A 21,067-nucleotide genomic window follows, 5' to 3' on the forward strand; every position below is an offset into this window, starting at 1 on the left:
TCCTTCTAAATCTCTTGCGCACTTTCTTCAGTGCTTCAATGTATTTTTTGTAGTATGAATACCAGACAGCACACAGTACTCCAAGCAAGGTCTAAGCAAGGTGTTACATGAGCCACCGAGTTTATATTCCCATAATATATATTTCCCTTTCCAAGTCTTGTTAGCTTGTACTCGCCCATGTTAAATGCTGGTTTCCACTTATGAGTCCAATTCATCCAGATCCCTTTCTATTTGGTTTACCAGTTTTTAACTATAACAATATTTGAACTGCAGCAATTCTACCTGCCTTAGAAGGTTACATGGAGTTTAGAACACTGGTAAAGGAACAATACTTAACAAGTTCATTCATTGAAACAAAATTAAAACCCAAAGTAATTCAGTTGGTTTAATGATTAACTGTCCCTATCATATGAATAAATACTGCAAAGAACTCTGGCACTGTGTTCAAAAGCAAAAGTCAATTTTTGTCAGCTGACATGCAAGAAATTGCATTTATTACTCAAACAATCCCGTTTTGCTGGTCTGATTTAAAACCAGAGGTTCACTAGCAACATTTGACAAAAAAGTTTTGTGATTTTTTAAAAGGAAACAAATGCAGCTGCTGAACACCAACGTGTGAACTAAGGACTATTTATACTCTGGTGGTTTCAATGATCCAGATATTCTGATATGCAAAGGCAGCAAAACTGAGCTAGACCAAACGATCAGGTATGTTGCATCGACATGAAAGTGAAGGCCTCAGAGATGTTGATTAACAAATATTCTAACTTTACTTTGAATTTTTTATGCTATATAATTACTAGCCATTTTTCTCCAAGAGATCTGCACCGGTTTTTTGTGCAAACTTTGATAAACCACGCTATGAAATATAAACCATGTAGACCGGATGCATCAGATTATAAAAATCCACAGCAGCTGTTAAACTAGAGTCTTCAATGGATGTATTTGTTGCACATCAAAGTTCCATGTCCTTGCATTTGCTTATATATCAGGATTTTATAAACTAGACAAAACTCAAAACATCCAATAAAGAAAACTTTCAATGAATAGTGAAAGCTTATTAACACATATTAGGGATATGACACACAAAAACATTTGAGATGAATTAGTAAATTATCTATTCAAAAAGTAACCTTCAGTGACGCTTATCAAAATAATTCAACTCTTTTTTCTTAGGCACTTTACATTTGGGGCTTCCATTTGCCATCCCTACTCCTGGCCGTGACTTTAAGAATACACAACAAATTAATCTGAACACTGCACTTCTGCCATTTGTAAAGGAATCACGCTGTTTCTCTATGTAAGGAATGCTATAAACATACAAAAAAGTCACTGACTTGGTTCTATCCCGGCCTCACTCATAACCTTGTTAGTTCAAATTCCTTCTTTGCATTGATTGTATTTCAAACCAAGTGTTGCCACATGCAAAGAAAACTTGTTTTTTTCAGAACATACCACCCCCCCGCCCCCCGCACACCTCTCACCCACCACCACCAGTTGCAGTAAGTCACAAGTGGCATTGGATATGTTCAGGAACTGAAATAGATAAATAGAAGTGAAGAGCAAGCAGGAAGTAAGAAAAATCAAGCTCCAATTATTGCCGAAAAGGAAGACTTGCATTTATATAATGTTTTTCACGACCACCAGCCATCTCAAAGCACTATACTGCTAATTAAGTTCTATTTGGAGCGTAGTCACTGTTCTAATGTAGGAAATGTGGTAGTCAATAATGCACACCGCAAACACACACAAACAATAATGTCATAAATAATGACCAGATAATCTGTTTTTTTTGTGTGATGGTGATCGAGGGATAAATATTGGTCAAGCCACCAGGCATAATTCCCCTGCTCTTCTTCAAAATAGTGCTAATGGGATCTTTAGCATGCACCCAAAGGCAGATGGGCCCTTGGTTTAAAGTTTCATCTGAAGGACGGCACCTCTAACAGCGCATATAGTAAACTTCTCTATGCCTGATATCCCATTTCCTTAAATCTATTCCATCCCACAAAAAAGATGGTCAACTCCATGATTCTGTACTCCAACTGGGGAAGCCATGCTGAAAATGAGCACAGGTCTGAGACAGGGTTCACAGTATTCCCGCCCTGATTCTCTCACCTGCGGTCTTGCTAAGTGTAAATGTTACATTTTGCTGAAGACAGAATGGCACAGTGGATGAAGTATACTGTCCCTTTAGCTCTGTAAACTGGATTTTTAAGCAGTAAATGATGATGGGAATAGGTCCTCTCTTTCTGCTGACTGTAGAAGACCTACAAAAATTGCATTTACGTGCTTAATCAGTAGAGTTTATATGATAATTTTGTGCTGCAGCCCTTTTCCCCACTAATAAGTGTTGATCATGTTCCTGTGAAGTGCCATGAGACATTTTGTGTAATATAAATGCAAGTTGTTGAGACTTGCCAAAAACTTAATTCAGGTAGGATCCTTATGGGCAGTAGAGAAAGGAAATTTCTCATGCTATGAGTCTGCATTTCACTCTAACGCAGTGGTAAAAGAACAGTCTGGTTAATCCCAAGCATGAGTTACAAGTTTTACACTGCAAATATTCACTTATTTTTAATATTTTAAAACTGTAAATCAGTAGCTGTTCAAAACCTGCTGCTTATTGAAAAATGTGCAGTTATATTTATTTTATAGAGTTCAAATGTGGTTATAATGATACATGGAGATGGGTTATAGTCAAAACATTTTTCAACAGGCTGCCGGGGCCCAGCTTCTAATTAAATAACAAACAGTTCCTGACAAGGGTGGATATGGCTAAGAATGCATTCATATGTAAAAACAGGTTATTATGAACTATGAACATAAAATTATGTACCTTCAGAAATAAACAGAGCATTGTAAAGCAGCTTGTGCTGGCGGGTAGTGTTGTTTTCAGTATACCCAGAGCAAGTGATAGTGTATTTGAATGAAGTTTTTGTTCATTAAGTGCAAATTACCAGGTGGTGATGACATAGGTTATGTCTGTAAAAGAGTTACCTGCAAAACTATGATACAATTTAACAGGTATTAAAACCATTTGTATATTTATATTTGCATATTAACTATTTGCCAAAACAGTGAACTTTGCTATATTAGCAAACATTATAATTCAGCATCATATTGCTAAATTTCACATACAGTTCATTCGTATTTCTCATTGCACACGTTTCAGGATTCAATTTTATTCTTTTTTTCAGATTCCACATTGATGAGAGCTGGATGTTTACCCACACAGCTTTTTATTATTGCTGGATGGGGATATGCAAAAGTCATCCAGCTCTTGGTCCTAAAAGGCTTCAAGTACTCTGGTCCCTCAGACATTTGATCCCCACCTTAATATGACCATTTTATGTCAACAAAATTAAAAAGGTTTTGTATAATAACTTAACATGGAATGCTAGATGAACAACTGCAGCAGTATATATTTCAGTCTATATTGTGGAGGGCAGATAAAAATCTACAAGGTGCACACTGGATCCTGGTACAGGCCCCATCAGTTGAATTGTTATAGTGTCACAGGGGGAAACGAGAAGCCTATTCCATATCTTAGGGATATCCCTGTGTATCAAACCACACAAAAATAAAAACATGTCTGTTGAAATAAACATAAATAACAAAATGCCCTTTTATGACTTATTTAACGTAACAAAACACCCCAATGGACTTCACAGGAGTGTTATAAAACACAATTTGGCACCAAGCCACAAAAGGAGATACTAAGCCGATAAGGTAGGATTTAAGGAGTATCTTATAGGATGAAAGAAAGGTGGGGAGAGTTGGAGAGAGAGAAAGTTTCAGAGCTTAGGACTTTGGCAGTTGAAGGCCTGGACGCAAATGGTGAGGAATATCGCTGTATAGGATGCTATTTGGAGGTTCTTCTTGACCCTGGCATGGATTGCTATTAACGGTCAGTTCTTACAACATGATACTGTTGCTTTCTAGTCACATGTCACAAGTAATGAATGATTTCACTATGTTCTTCCAAGATGACATGGACAAGCTGGCTGAACCACTCACTCTAAAATTGAACCAGAAAAATTATACATTCACCTGTTCCCTTCCTGGAGTGATGAACAAAATCCCTAGGTATGTTACTGAAGATAACCTTCTGGATGCTCTCAAAGACAATGGAAAAAGTTGTAGTCTAGGACTTGTACCCAACCCATTCCCAAAGGGAGGTGATGGGGGTCACTGAGATTGCATCCACTGTAAAATTACTAACAAGAAATACTATTTGTTAAAATCTAACTTTATTATTAGAAACTAAAATCTAGATTTTATGGAATATTCTTTGTGGAAGAGTAAAGTGGGAAAACTTAGAAGTTGGACACAATATAACAAAGATGCCAAGGCAGAGGGATTCTGGGTGCTTGTGTCAAATTTGAAAATAACTTATTTGCAGCAAAAGAACAAGAGCTTGAAGGTTGTCTGTGGAAAACTGCTTGTGTGTGAGATTGGGATGTAGATGTCTCTCTTTACCAGGGAAGGAATCATGGCATATAAAAGCATTGGGATACAAAGTAACTATGTAAGGTTAGCAACAGTCAGGTAACCTATTCTTGGTTGGTCAAGGGAAGTGTCCTCACACATGGAGCTGAAGATGATTGGGGTGAGTGGGGAGTTAATTGGATAGCAGCCAAGATAAAGGATGACCTGAGTTTGTCTTTTTGGTGGCAGAGAGGAAGACCATCTAGTGTAAAGGAAATGTTTTGTCCTAGTATTACTGTGGGATACTGAAGCAGGCTTGTGTGTGCGTGTGGCTAATTTAATTAAACTGAAGACAGTCACACTGCAAGGTTTAAATCATCAAAGGGTTTAGGTGTGAAATCAGGCAATTTCAAATGGAAATGGATGAGCTAACATTTGCATTTGTAGATAAGTTGAGAGTTATTTGAATTTCAGAGACATTACCCGAAGTTTTACAACTGGCAAAATCATAAATAAATAACACAAAGTTATTGGGCAGGATTTTCTGACTGCTGGGCGGCCGGACCCGACCCAATCTCCGGCGGGTGGGGAGCCAATCCCTGCCAGAGAAGCGGGCCCCGCTGCCATTTTATATGGGCGGGCCAATTAAGGCTCGCCCAGTATGATGTCCGGCAGGAAGCGCTATGCGCTCCCTGTGCAGGCAGGGGGGGGGGCGGGGGGATTCCCCAAAAGCGAGAGTGCGCTCTTTCGCGCATATGCATAACAGAGCGCACATCTCCCTGAGGCTAAGTGCTGTCTCAGGGAGATCGCTTACACTTTTAAAAAGATTAAAAATAGAAAAACAAAATTCCCTAACATGTCCCCCTCATGTGACATTTTCATAAATTACAGTAAAACTTTATTAAACTTTTTAGAACCCTGCATGAAACCTCATCCCGCTGGTGGATGAGGTTTCATGTTTTATCTATTTGCCGCCGGGACTCCTGGCCTGCCCGCCAACCTTAACATTGGATGGGCAGGTCCTTTAATTGTTTAAATGATCCTGTCAATGGCCTCAACTGGCCATTGACAGGTTGGCGGGCACACAGCTGATTTTGCTGTGCCCCCGCCTTCCTGAAAATTTAAATGGGGCGGGATGACGTCGGGGGTTCCGCCCGACGTCATCCTGCATCATTTTATGGGTTGGCAAGCGGACTCCGCCCCCTGCTCGCCGATGGCAAAATTCTGCCCATTAAGTTTATTTTTCCCCAAAAGTGCTGGTCATAATGACAACATGAAAGATTTTTATATTCTGGGAAAGGTGACTTCCAAGGAAAGTTTAGAACAATGGATTTACAGTTCAAAGGGGATAAAAATATTTAAGGAAAGATTGAAAGCTGTATGGGGGTGCGGCCTTGTGGGATTGTGATAGGTGGGCTGTGTGAAGACAGGCCTGGGAAATGCAGCCTCTAGTCACCCCAGAAAAGTGCTTGTTTGTTTCAGAGAGCAAGGTTTTGTTAAAAGCCTTGGGTTTCCATTATCGAGTGAAAAGGAGAGATAAGCTGTGAGATACCCCCCTTATAGCAACAGTGGGTGCTTTGTGGTAATATTACTGGATGTTTTATAGATTAAGAATCTATTTGGACTGTTGCCTGGAAAAAGGTATATATTTGGGAGTCTAGTTAAGTAGGAGTCTTTTGGGAAATGTTGTAAGGCCAAGTTTAACTGTGTAACTGCAATCTTATGTGTTTAGGTTTTATTTTCTTTTGTTAATAAATGTTTTAATTTAATAGTAAAAACTCAAAAACTGCTAGTGGAATCTTTACTTCTAACTTCAGTGCACATACCTTCCCGTAATAAAAATACAAATTGCAAATTGTTGTGATAGCGTGACCAGGTTTCCCGTTGGGATTTGGTCAGCCCAGCATTATCACCTGCTATATCATAACACTAGAGAAAAGAACAAAACAAGACAAGAGACAAGGGAGAGAGAAAGAGAAGCTCAAAGACCAAAACTGAGAGAGAAACCATTTTGTGCGCTCTGCTGTCCAGATCTTGACACGGGAGTCGATTCCATGTTAAACTATAAATCACCACCCAAGTTTGTTAACATAGTTTATCTGAGAACTTAATAAACTTGTCCAGGTTTTGTCTCAATTAAGTCAATTCACAACAAAGCTTTCTGGCCAAGTCTGTTCCTGTCTTAAAGGGGTGCAAAGACCCCCAAAACATTACAGCACAAAGTGGTTTTTACCACTTAACTGTCATAATAACTCTTTCAACATATCTAAGTAAACAGTGCATGAAAAATCCTCCCACAACACTAAGTTGGTGTTCATCCTTGTCATGAAGCTATCAATGTATATATTATTGGAAAATATTTTTCTTTTAAAATAGAGGTTTAGTCTGTGGGTGTGTCTTAATTGGATTAAAGCCAGCTAGTCTGGGTGCTTTGATGTGTACTAGTTTTGATATGTAAGAGAGATAGTGTGCATTTTCACTTTTTTTGAATAGAGCATTCAAGTGGGGTGAAAACTGACACCTATCTAGCAGATACCAAGCAATATGTTTATATTACTAATAACATTGGTACTATGAAAGGGGTTTTACTGTTAGAAGAGGCTAGTGATACAATGAGAATTTACATTCAACAGGCAGTGGTAGGTATAACTTCAGCAGTTTTGTGTGTACAGGGCAGAGGCAATGTGAGATCAAAAGGCAGCTGCAAGCCTCCAACTGTCTCCACAGAAACCAAAGTGAAAAGAATCTCATTTGAATTCATAAGGTGAAAATACTTTGCCTGGTGTCTGGTTAAGTCTATGGATTGCTGTTGCCTTAATGGAGATTAGTTTAGGAATTTGTTAAAATTTATGAAAGCAGTAATTTATAGCCATGTGTATGTATATTTTAACCTGTGTAAATTAATAAATTGTTTTATTTAGTTTAATGTAAAACCTCCAGAACTGGTGGTCTGATTCCTGAATTTAGAGTCGCATCTCAAACATAACACTTAAAATTATAGGTTATGACAGTTGTTTAAAGTTTCCCTCTGGGATTTTTAAATAACTCGGCTGTACCAACTGCATCGGTCATAACATTCCTTCTTCCTAATTAGACAGGACAATCTTACCCTGACTTCCCAAGCCAAGCAACGACCTGGTAAAAGAAGCATTTCTTTTCACATGGCAAAAGAAGCATCAGGGGTCAGTGTAGGCCAATGAGGACAGTGGTGATGGGTGAGTGGACATTTGAGCATAGGATGTGAGCAGCACAATTGCGGATGAGCTAAAGTTTACAGAGTGTCTAGACTAGGAGGCTGGATAAAACATTGGAACAGTTGAATCTGATTGTAACAAAGGCATGGAAGAAGGTTTCACTGACAGTCGGGGTACAAGTTAAGGTAGAAAAGGAAGACTTAAATTTATATAGCGCCATTCACAACTATGGGATGTCTTAAAGCACTTTACAATCAATGAATTACTTATTGAAGTGTAGTCACTAAATATGTAAGAATGTAAAATGAAGAAAAATTGAATATAAGAAGTGGGTAATTTTATGCAGGTGGAAATGGCAAGCTTTGTGATAGAGAAAGACTTGCATTAAACATGGGCACCAAATGGAGAGTGACAACACGTTTGAAAACGTTGAAGAGGAAAGAGAGATTGCAAATATAACAGTAATATGCAAAGGCAGGGGGGGTGAGAAGTCAGGAGCATTTTTTTTGAGGAAGGAGGCAATAATGGTGCCTTGAAAAGAAAAGGGCACAGTACCAGAGGAGAGAAAAGCATTTAAAAAGTCAGCTAATATCCAGGAGGCAGGCTTGTACCAGTGGTCCAGCACAATCAATTGAACTGATAGTCTTAATGACAAAGGACCCCATGGACTTCATGCACTTGCTGTTGGTGCTAAGCCACATTCACACACTCCTTCACATCAATCATCAATGTCAATATTGACATTAATACAGATAAATATCAAACTTGCTATGATTTTTATGTTTAATGACAACAATGCATCTCACTCTCAACCTTTTGTGTACTTATATATACATCCAAAATAGAACTGTAGCAAGTTGCAAACAAGACAGACAGTAGCACCTGGTACAACCTCAATTCCTAAAACAGATCGCATAATTGAGGTGGCTTGCAAGTTTTTAATGTCACGAGTAAAGGCAATAATCTTCTTAAAATTTTTGGTCAGGCAGTAAGAGTGATTAAAGTTCTAAACACATCATGTCTGGGCATTACCACGATTAGCACAATCCTATTTCAGCAACTGGCAGATGTAAAATTTTGGTGCTATGACAGTATCCCTGATAGGTGTCCAAAGGAATCCAATTTAATTGTCTGATTACAGAGAATATTTGATGGATGGTTGTCTACCAAATCAAGGTTAGGTGCCTCGGCATCTGAAAACAGGTTTACCTCAATGCACTTCCTTTTAGAGGTTAATTACCTCATGCTGACCAAGTGTGAGATGAACGCACAAAATAACAAAGGTAGGTCTCTTTTTTGAAGAAATTAATTTTATGTTTGTTTCATAAGTACTATGATGCAGAGACCAAGAAAGGTTGACACCACAAGGAGGAGGATAATGCTATGAATTTCTAGTGCTTCTCACTAGCCTGCATTAGGCAGGAGAGTGAAAATGCATTTATGGAATGTGACTCTCAGCGCTTGGGATTTAAAACCTCACCCACCTGAGGCCTGATGGTATACTGGAGATGGTGGAATGACCGTTTCTTAATTTCCTTAAGTAGTACATTAGAAAATGTGAATGATTCAAAAGAGCACAGGGAATGTTGTTTATCAGGTGCAGGAAAGAGCTTGCACAGTTATGTAAGCTGTTGATAATTTGTAAATTGTTCGAAAGTATTGAATTGAATTTTTAAAAATTCATTCACAGGATGTGGGCATCACTGTCTAGGCCAGCATTTATTGCCCATCCCTAATCACACTTGAGAAGGTGGTGGTGAGCAGCCTAATCACTAAACTATTAATACAACTCAACAAAATCTCCAAACTAGTCCAAAACTAGGCACAATACTGATTGTGTGAAAGTAACAGAAAGGTGACCAAGAGGATGAAAAATAAAGGTTCATCTAAACAGTTGTTAATAAGTTAGCTCTGATGTTTTGGTTGCATAGTTCAGCTAAAGCATTGTATGGGGAAAGGCAAAAAAATAGATGCCCAATGCGGATGATATTGAAGAGAAATGGATTGGTGTGGCTGGGAGCCAAGATGGACAGAAGCTGTTCACTCCTCAGGAGTGTGAAACCTGAGAGATTTTAACTTCCAGGCCTCAGCTTTTGATTGAAGTCCATTTCCAACATGAACCCAGTGGAATAAACCACATGGCTGCTAAGAGGGAATGAGATTTCAGACAGCAGAAGGCTGCCCTTCAAATCGAATGGTCTCCAACTCTAAGTGAAGTGCTTGGGGCAAGTGGTTGGGCAGAGAGTGAAGCCTGGAGCAGGAGTGGGGGGTTGCAATATTTTTTCGTGGAACATAGAGGAGCACTCCTATTCTAGCTGGTCCACAAGGAAACAGGTTTTAAGAAAAAAATCCACCTTTCTGGGCCCCTTGTGGTCCTGGATTCGTTTCCCAATTGGCCTGGCCCAACAGTCAAGCCACCAGTGTTTCCCTGTTCAGGCTGATAGTTTAAGACTGCCGTGGGTCCCAATTAACATCATTGAAACTTGATCTACATATTGTTACAAATATGGATTTTGTAAGATTGTTATGGTTTAGGACTAACTCTTTTTATTTAGGGTAAAATGGAGAAATGAAGGGGTCATGTGACCTGCTCTGAATTCTGCCCAACAAGAAGCTTGGGCAGCTTGGTTGTTAAAAGTTAACAAAGGGCCCAGGTTGTCTTAATGGGACGAAGGTATGAGATATTCACACTTGTAAACAATGGCCACAGTAACCGTGCTGATGGTGGAGACTTTTGGTCTCCAGGTCTCACAGGTAGGTGTGAGGAATGTTAGATTTTATAACCAGTAGACTTTAAACGGTCTATTTAATTCCATGAATTGGGGGTCTGGAGGATAGCTCATTTGCATTTCTACCTGGATACATGCGATTCACATTGCCGTGGACATGGGATTTGAGAGGAGAAGAGTCCATAGCAAGCCATAATAGTATGGGCTTACACGGTTTTCTAAGATTTTTGTTACAATCCTGTTAGAACTACCAACGTCCAAAAAAGCATCCAAATGCCCAGCAATCATCTGAGAGAACTACACCATGTGACTTCACAGTTTTAAACAAGAACAAAGTTCATTGTATAGCAAAAAAAACAAGGCAAGCACCACCAGCATAACACAATAGCTTATAAACTTATACTACAAACTCAGTTCTACTTTTTACTCCCCCCCCACCCCCTGCCCCCAAAAGAGTTCCCATATCTTGTGACATTTTTAAGATTCGTTCACTTTCTTTGGGACCAAACTAAAAGGTACAACACAGCCTCCCAGAATTTACATTAATTCTCCTTGGTATTCCAGCTATTCTTCTGAGGTAGGATTCTATGGGGGTTCTTCAATGAGCTTACTGGTTACATGACCTTCCACGTTTTCCCTTACCAACCTTGTGACTGGGTGCCATAGCTTCTTGTTCAGGCTGTCGGCAGATCAACATCCCTTCTCACAGCTTCCCAAGCTAACGCTGCTGATTGTTTTCTGCCATAAGGCTCTGTGAGGACCACTGTAGATTATTTCTGCTAGCTGCAAGCTAAAGCCAAACTTCCAATTTCTTTTTCCTTATGAAATCCAAACTGAGATAGAGCCTCAGCCGCATTCTATGCAGTTCACAATGAAGTTAGTATCTTCTCTGCTTGAAATGCAGGTCTAACTGACTATCACCTCCTGTTGGCTCTCTCAATCCAGTGAGCTGCAGTCTTCAGCATAGCAAAGCTACAACTGCCTCTGTCTGTTCCCAAACTGAACTGAACTAACTACCTGCTTCTGTCAGCAAACATACACAGGCAAATTAAACATAAGAACCTTCTAACCAAGGCTATACCCTGAATCACTATTTCTATAACAACATGACACACAACCTGTTCCTAGATAGAAATGCAAATGAACTACCTTTTAATTCCAAAGCTTTCCTTGATTCTGGGAAACCATGTGAATAATTTCTACATCTAACAGAGTTTTATGATCCTTTTTCCCAGAATTGTTCAATTTTAGCTTTTTTTAAAATGGAGATAACGATAGGTACCCTGGCTCTACGAAGACATCCTCCCCCTCTGGCCTTGTAGGATAAACACAGGATAAATTTTAACTGCAATTATTGCCAATTTGTTTGAATTTCATTCATTTAAGGATTATTACTAGTTTCTCAATTAGGATTTTGCATTTACCTTACATTGAACACTTTAACTTACTAAAACTAAAAGTTATATTTTAAAACATGAATTATAAACTAGGTATTAATAACAATATCACTGACAGACAGGTCAGTTTGTAAAAAGTTGAGAGAGTGGGGAAGGGGAGAGAGAGAGGAGAGATGGAGGGAACGGAGGGGAGAAGGGGGCGAGGGAGGGGGAAAGAAAGGGAGGGGGGGGAAGGGAGGGAGAGGGGAAGGAAGGGAGAGGGAGAGGGGAAGGGAGAGGGGAAGGGAGAGAGAAATGAGAGGGAGAAGGGAGAGAGAATGAGAGGCAAAAGGGAGAGAGAATACAATAGGCATAGAAGTTATCTAGCTGGAAAAAGGAGGCAAGCTATCGGGAGCTGAAAATAGCCTTGGATTGATTCCTGGAGAATTAAGTGCCCACCTAATTGGCAGAGTAAAGTATAACCATGGGGGGTGGGGGGGGGGGGGGTTTCAGTCATTTTTAAAGTTAAATAGGGATCTTGATCTTGTCTGTAGTTTAGAGTATAAGTTGCCTACTGAATAGTGTTTAGATAATTTTGCTTTTAGTTTGTTTATTACAGTCAAAGCCATAAAACTTGAAACACTTGTTGTGTGATTCTTCCAGTCTGTCACTGGAAATTCAAGTGTTTTTTAATGTAGTTATTAGTCTCAAAAGGGATCATAACAATATTTATGGCAAGTCCTTGCTGTCTTCCAGCAGGTGCCCTGCACTCCTGCTAAAAAGAACTGGTTAATATTGGATTCTATAGGGAGATGGTGGAATCAGAGGGCATCAGCCACGAGGGGCATTTTAACTGTGCCTTAACTTTAACTCCCATCAGCATCCATCCTCACAATGTGAAAGTGCTGTAATCTGTGTTCAATACCCAATTTATTCCAAATGAAAATCTACTAAATATATATATATATGCGAAGGTAAGCTTGAAGCAGCATCATTACCCAGCAGTAAAATTATTTCTGGTAAAATGTTGAGGTAAGGAACAAAACTCAACAAAACTCTGTAACTGACACCTCCAGACATGAGAATGGAATTTCAAGATCAGATGAGAGCTCAACTGTTCGTACAACAAGATGACACACTGATTCAAAATGATTCTCTACAAGAATCTCTAGTTTCACAGACCATAAAAATTCCTGCACAAGCAACATAAAACTGTCAAAACAAATTTGTATTAAAACTCTTGCAGAGTACAGAGGCAGGTATCTATAGAAACCTTGGTTCTTCGTTTGTGTTTCCTTCCATCTAGATTCAATTGCAAAACCACAGGATATTAGAATTTATTAGTGATTTTTGCAATCGTGCAATCTTTATTTTCATGCGAAACAATTATAAATTAACAGTTAAGTAGCTCAGATCATCGCCATGCTATTTTGTTCAAACATTCCAGTTTTCGTTGAGCCAAAGTTAGTTTAACTTAATTTCCACCTCTTCGGGTCAATGTGAAAGCTGCTAAGGAATGATTTGCATTGTCTTTTGAACACAGGTGTGTAAAAGGTACGCGAACATCAACTTTCTTGATTTAGTCGATCACTATTTTTAAAAGTGCAGATATCTTAACTCAATACATGATTTCACAGAGCAGTTAACTACCTTTAGCATTTGCCCTCTAAATGACATTAGGGAAAATCTGCAAGGTTCACACAGTATCTCAATATGGCCTCTGCTAATCAAGTAAAGAACAAAAGTAATTATCTCGGCACAAGTCTGTGAGGGAAACTGTCCATGACTTGATCAGGTTAGGATTAAAAGTTCATGGGAGAACCTCCACTATGAAGTAGTAGGTTAACAACCTAGCTTTCAAAGTATAAGCCCAATTTTCCTTCCTTTTCCTTGACCTTCACTTCATTCTTCCAAACCTGTTTCCTCACATTCCTCCAGTGAAAAATTGGCCACAAATTCAATCCCTGATTTAAAAAAATTGCTTTGTGGAATTATCTGTTAGCAGATGCAAGTATCACAATTAACAATTTATTTGACTAATAGTAAATTTTATGTTTATATCTTCAGTAGAATGCATACTTGTGGTATGTCACTTGATTGTTATGTTACCAAGGCCTTAAGTATTACTTCTTTTAACATCACCAGAACTGATGCAAAAATCTACTGTTGTGAATAATTTCTCATGTGCGCTGCCACAAAATCAGTTTCTAATTGATGTTTCTTTCAAAGGCAATGTGGACAGAGAGACAGAAACAGTGACACAGGAACAACAAACAGTAAGTAGAACACACACAAAGAAACACTGCACAAAGAGCAGAACGTTTGAGCATTACAGCATCCAGTGCAATCTGATCTGAGAAGAGAAAATCCAGGCTCTCACCCCTCAGAACAAAACTGTAGCTTTGGTTCATGTGTACTGTTACGCCCATATGCCCTCCTCATCATCCTATTGGTCGATATGTTTGAGGACATGCATGGCAGCATTGGAATGAAACAAAGAAAGGGTTAGTCAGTTTGGTGCATTAGAACATTTTTTTATCTCTGTTGGTAGAAATGTGAGTTTGTTTAAAATAGACAGCCTGCAGCTTCAGCACAAAGACAAACAAACATACAGATTGTCTACAGAGACAATTTCACCCCACTGGAACCTACAAAATAGAAGCCAAAGCAAAAACAAGCAAAGAGTAACCAGAATCCATTTTTTGGAAGTGCTTACCCAGTGTAAGAGTTTATCAGTTTAAAGCTGCCTCTTGACTTTTGTAATCTCTATACATTCTATAATAAACAAATATTATCCTCATAAAACAGTATAGGTTAGACTGTGCATTTTCAAGATGCTGTCAGACATCTGCTGCAAGTCATTCAATTAAAAATATCATATTGTGCAACTTCATTTTCAACATAATTTCTTTGGAATCATAAAAAAACAAATTTCAAATCCAAATGGATTTTACCAACTACTATAATAGAGGAGTGATGGGCCATACTTAATAATTAATGTGAAAGATAGATTGCAGGTCCAGAAGTGTATTAAAAAATGCTTTTTTTTTAACAGAATACCAATTTGTTGCTGATTTTGGTCATCCCAGCAATTAGGGAAACTTAAGATTCAGCTATTTGGAAACATGTTACTGCATCTGAAAAGCCAGAGATTAAAATAAATAATCTGGACAGTGGAACATATTGGTGTATGTTCTGGCCAGGCTAGATGTGTACTAAATTCCTTTATATGCTTTTTAAATTCTGGTGTTTACCTGTTTAAAGTAAAAAGTTTAGCACATGTTAAAAAAGAATGCAATCAATTAGGTATTTGTAGGGGAACAGTACCGATTGGAAAATATCCCTGTAAAATAAAGATGGTATCTTTTAATTTCTAATAGAAACAATAACTTGAAATCAAGATATTCTTGTACACTCAAAATTCAACACACCAATAAAGTTCTAATATGTTGTAACAGTGCCTTAAAAATAGATTTAAAATAGACACACCAATCTTATTCACTCCGACATATAATTAACACATCTTGCACTTTGAAAATTTAGATAGTTGTGTTCCCATGGCACCTGGGTCAAAGGTGAATAACATAAAAAGGACACCCAGAAATTCAGATGGAGTTTTAGGTGTGAATTGGTTATATCATTGCAAGAATGGAGAAACCAATTTGAATATGCAGCTCAATAGATTCAACAAGGAGCCATGTTAAATTGTCTTTAGCAGTAGACTATGAGAACTTTGGTACTTCTAGTATTTCACCAAAAAAAATGAAGATAAACACATACAGGCTTAATCACAGCAACATTAGGAAACAGATGACCCAGCTAGATGCCTCTATGAACACCAACTGCAATTATCTACTTCTGCCACTTAGCATGGATTGGTAAGTTAATCACTTGCTTCTAGTGAAACAAGTACTGCCCATTTCACACACTAATACCTACCTTGTTACAGCCTCAGATCAGTTTGCTTTAATCTCCACTCAGAAATTGCAATAGATCTTCTCTTTGCTTTGGTGATTACAAGTCAGAGTCAACCCTTTTTTTTGAAAAAAACAGGGGGATGTTTTATTTTGAAACAGCAGGAGTGCAAAATAATCTTTTGTACTTGGTCACAGAACCAGTTATCCTTTTTAAGTACGTCAAAATGAAATGAACTAATGCTGCAACTATTAAGGTGTACCAGAAAATCCTTGGTACTGCCTGCTAAAATTTGCCTGCCGTCAATCTGAACACTGGAGGAAATGGTAGGACCCAGGAAATGTCATATTGCTCTTTTAAACATACATGTCTGTGATGTTTTTCAGATTCCTTAGCTTTTTCATTTTGAAGTTCTGATTAGCTCAAACTCTCTCTGCAAACGCAATGTTTCAAACCACTTCATTCTGAAAACACTTTACTATGATTGATGCAGCGAGGCTTCAGCTAAAACAAGTTAAAAGATATAGGAAGAACTTTCAATATTTTCAATAGAAATGTCAAATCTACTGAGAAAACTAGAAAAAGCTGCCAATTACAATAAAGTCGACGCAGCCTACAAAAACAATCTTACAGCACACAAAACCTTGCTGCCCAATCAATCTGATTATCAAAAGGCATTTGACAAAGTACCACATAACCATCTTATTCAGGATTAAGGGGATGACTGTAATGGGTACTTAATTGGATAAGGGATGGGGCATAGAGAGTAGTGATGAACTGATGTATTTCTGACTGGAAAGGCATATGCTGTGGGGTCCAACAAAGAGATCGTTACTAGGATCATTGCTTTTCCTGTTATATAAAACTTGGACTTGGGGACTAAACTTTAAAGTCTAAGGATGATACAAAGTTCGTCAACATAATAGTGAGGAGAATAGAAACAGACATCAGGAAGACGAAGATAGACCGGTTAGATGGATAGACACATGACAGATGCAATTTAATGCCAGTAAGTGTGACATGATGCACTTTGGGAGGAACAAGGTGGAGAGGCAGCATAATCTAAATAGTACTATTGTGAGCAAGTTTCATATTCACATGTCGTTAAAGATGACAGGGCAAGATGGTTAAAAAAAAGCATATGGGATACTTGGTTGTAAATAGGAGCATGAATACAAAAACAAGGGAGTCATGCTAAACATTTACAAATCACTGGTTAGGCCTCAGCTGGACTATTATGTACACTTCTGGGCCCACACTTTAGGAAGGATGTCAAGGCCTAGGAGAGGGCACTGATGAGGCTTACCAGGATGATTCCAGGAATGAGGGACTTCAGTTTCATGGTGAGATTGGAGAAGCTGGGATTGTTCTACTTAGAGTGGAGAAGTTTATTGAGACCTAATTGAGATATTCAAAGTTATGATGGGTTTAGACAGAGAAAGTAGGGAGAAACGGTTTCCTTTGGCAAATAGATCAGTAACAAGAGGTCATAGATTTAAAATAACTGACAAAAGAGCTAGAGGGAAAATTAGGAGAATTTTTTTTTTGCACAGGTTGTTAAGATCTGAAAGGGTGGTAGAGGCAGGTTTCATAGGAAATTTCAAAAGGCAAGTAGACATGAAGATGATCAATTTGGGGGGATATGGGGAAAAAACTGGGATGCAGGTTTAAAATCAGACATCAGACAGCTCTTTCAAAGAGCCAAATAACCTCCTTCTGTGCTGTAAGATTTTACAATTGGTTTCTGGTTGACTAAATCCCACCTTTCAATGGCTCTGGTTGTTTCCAGTTCCAATTTCTAACAAAATTGATTGTTGTGGGTTCATGTCCCACTCCCGGAAACCAAGAACTGTAATTGTACTTGGAAGAGTTGCAATCTGTGACTGTTGATAACTCGAAAGAATTTTTAATCCTACTAAATTATCTACCTGGATGAGATATGGTAAGAGGCTGGTCACTCTTCTGCAAAAAAACATATATGACTTTTTTTTTTAACCGATTTTCACTTAGGTTGAATGTATGATTAAATGGGCTATGGTCAAATGATCTGCAATGTGATTGTTTTCAGCTACAGGTTAAAGGCACAGAACATGAGTAAGTCAATCATTCCTTCAAGTCAGTCCAACCATTCTATTAGATAATGGAAGATCTGCACCTTAACTTCATTCACCTGCCTTTGCTCCATATTCTTCAATATCCTTAATAGACAAAAAAAAAATCATCAATCTCAGATCTTGAAAACTGTGTGTGTGCATGGAAACACAAATCCCTCTGGCTCCATCACAGCTCCTAGTCTCACACCATTAAGGTATTTTGAGTTGTCTTTCTCAGATCCACAGTAGATGACCTCAACTTCCCCACACTGAACTTCATCAGCAAGTTGTACCTACTTACTTGGTCTATATTGCTTTGTAACTTCCTGCTGCCATCTACACACTTTATTGTGCATTCTTATTTAGTGACATCTGCAAACCTGGATACACAGGACATTATTCCTTTACCCAAGTCATTTATAGTTGGTGAAACGCTAATGTTTCAATTTACTTCCCAGAGGAAGGCCACTTATCACACCCTGACAATCAGAGTACATTCCCTTGACCAATACTCACCAACACTCCTATCTCCCAACACAGAATTATGTCAAACGCCTTCCGAAAGTATATGTAGACATCAACTATGACATTTGCAATTTTCCAAAGCAAAAGAGTCTAGAGAGCTTTGCAAAATTATGGATGTCTCTACAATTTCCTTATCTACCTCATCAATTTCTTTTCATAACCTGGAATGAAGATCAGGTCCTGTAAGTTTGTCTACACTGATTCCCATTATTTTCCCCATTACCATTTAAAAAGCATATTACATTCCACCCCTTGATGCATTTTTAGGTTCTCTTGTGCCAATGACGTTTTGTCCTTCTCCTCCACTGTGGAAATGGATACAAAGTACAGATTTAACAAGTCGACCATTTCCTCATTATCCATTATAGTTCAGCTGTATCTGTCTTTAATAGGCCCACTGTATTTACCATTCTATTCCTCTTACTATGTTTACAAAAATATTTGCTGTGAACCTTGATATCACATTCCTTGTTTACACCTTTTATTACTTTCTTTGTACCTGTTCTTGCTTTTGAGGTGCTCTCAGAGGCTCCTTGCATTTGTGTAAGCTTTTTCTTTTTTAATACTGACTGCTTTCCTCTTTTATTGACCATGTTTGTTTAACAGCACAAGTCGAGCTTTTGCCTTTTAGGTGCTATGTATTCGTTTTGTTTTGTACCAAATTCCTTCTTGATGACTTCCCTCTGTTTGCCTGTAGGTTTACCCTGTTCAGACCAGTTTACTGTGCTCAATTAATTTCTCACCCTTCAAAGTTCACCTTAATTACATTTAAAACGTTGGTTTGTGACTCTCCCTTCTGCCCCTTAAACCCAAAATCAAAATCAAACATATTGTCGTCACTTTTCACAAGGTGCTCCTTTACAGTCAGATCATTAACAAATTCTGGCTCATTACCCATCACTAAATATAGTATGGCTGATTTCTTGTTAATTTTAAAACATATTGTTCTAGCAAACTGTTACATATACATTCTGGAAATTCAATGTCTTTCTATGTGAGCTGTTTGGTTTCTACCAGTCTGTACAATAACTAAAATCTCCAGATGTAATTACCTTGTCTTTGCTATGTGTTTACCTGATCTCCGTATTTATACATCTCCCAAATACATCAGTATTATCAGGAAGTCTGTTGAAAGTTCTTACCACAGTCATCTATCTTTTGCCATTCCTTTATAACAATGGCCTTAAAGGGGCATAGGGAGGTGAAGAGGCAAAGCGATTTTGGGAGGGAAAATTAGATCTAACCCACTCAAATGGATTAATTAAAATCCTTAAACCAATTGCAATTTTCTTATGAAGTTAGACCTTTACATCTTGTTCATTAGCTGAAATGAAGAATACCAAATAGAATATTTTAGAGACCTGAATAAAGCAGATCATTTACTTGGGAACTCTCAAATGTTATATCAAATGTATTCAATGCTAAAATGTACCAACACCTTTGAGACAGCACAAAATGCACATTTAAAAATACCACACAAGCAGTAAAACTATGCACAATATTTTATGGCAAAAAAGGTGTTACAGATATAAAGAAATGGACACTTTTTAGAAGTAAAAAGTTTACAATGGCTCCACAAACATTTTGATGATTGTATGATTTCTCCAATCGTCTGTCGGTTTTCTCAGTGGGAGGGAGATAGCGGTGGGAGAAGACAGTTCTTCTTTATAAAAATTCAAATACGTGGCACTTGAGAGTTTGTATTTATGAGCGCGCTAATAAACAGGTAACCAGTTTGCCATTAAATGTTATGCTTGGATTCAGATCTTCATTTTTCTTAATGGTGAGAGACTATGAACTGTGGAGGAGCAAAAAGATTTGGGTGTCCATGTACACAATTCGCTAAAAGCTAGTACTCAGGCACAAAAGGTAATCATAAAGTAATCATACCACGATCTGTACAGTGCGATGTTCATCCAGCAGAGCCACATTACAGGTCACATTGAGTTCTGCGTCTGCCCACTTGGATGCACACAGCTCTCTGTTCATGGGGCAGCTAATTTCCTATGTTATCACAGTATGGGTAAAAGTATTCAATACCAAGTTTATAAAGTTCAAGGGAGGTTCCACAGACCTGGATAATTTTTTAAAATGGTGTTGCATTGGGCTGGAGTTATAAAATACTCCATCCAAGTGGTATGAAATGACTTAAAAAGAGGGTGTCACATATTGGTTCAGTGCACTTAGGAATCAGACTGGAAAATGACTCCTGACTTCAGGGCACTCCAATTTTTTGATTTATATATAATCTGGAAACATCTCACATCAATACAAACACGAAGGCAATAATGGCAGCTTAAAATATCCCATTTCCATTTGTTATCCGAGTACAAATCAAAGATGTATTTTCACTATAAAATCCTTACAATCTATATACTTTTGAACCATTTAGTTCTGATTCCATGCTTCTCAGGATCTTTTTTTAGTGAAGCTACACTCTTTCATAAAGGCCACTGTGACATTCTAAAACTGTTACATTATCACCCAAGTCAAATTTATGAAGTGTGCTTATTTTGAATTAGAAGTTGCAAAAATGGTAAAAGACAAAGTTAAAGGTGCTGTATCTGAATGCACACAGTATTCATAACAAAATGAATGAATTGTTAGCACAGATAGAAATAAATATGTATGACCTGATATCCATTACAGAGATATGGCTGCAGGGTGACCAAGGCTGAGACCTGAATATTGAAGAGTATTTGACATTTCGAAAAGGCAGGAAGCTAGGAAAAGGTGATGGGGTTGCTCTGTTAACTAAGTATGCCATTAGTACAGGAGTGATAGTGTAATGAACGCATTGGAGA

General features: G+C 38.1%; 1 protein-coding gene and 1 long non-coding RNA gene across 4 annotated transcripts in view; one reads left to right on the forward strand and one right to left on the reverse strand.

Annotated features, from left to right (window-relative positions):
• LOC144681687 (ERC protein 2) overlaps positions 1-21,067 on the reverse strand; it is an 864,810-nt gene that overhangs the window by 160,779 nt on the left and 682,964 nt on the right. The gene's annotated exons all lie outside the window — the stretch shown is intronic.
• LOC144681689 (uncharacterized) lies at positions 509-20,118 on the forward strand. Its single transcript, XR_013576824.1, has 5 exons — positions 509-708; positions 3,990-4,089; positions 9,316-9,375; positions 13,960-14,006; positions 17,720-20,118. It is a non-coding gene; the product is annotated as an uncharacterized LOC144681689 (long non-coding RNA).

This window comes from Cetorhinus maximus, chromosome 6, assembly GCF_964194155.1.
Source record: "Cetorhinus maximus chromosome 6, sCetMax3.hap1.1, whole genome shotgun sequence".
Taxonomy (NCBI): domain Eukaryota; kingdom Metazoa; phylum Chordata; class Chondrichthyes; order Lamniformes; family Cetorhinidae; genus Cetorhinus; species Cetorhinus maximus.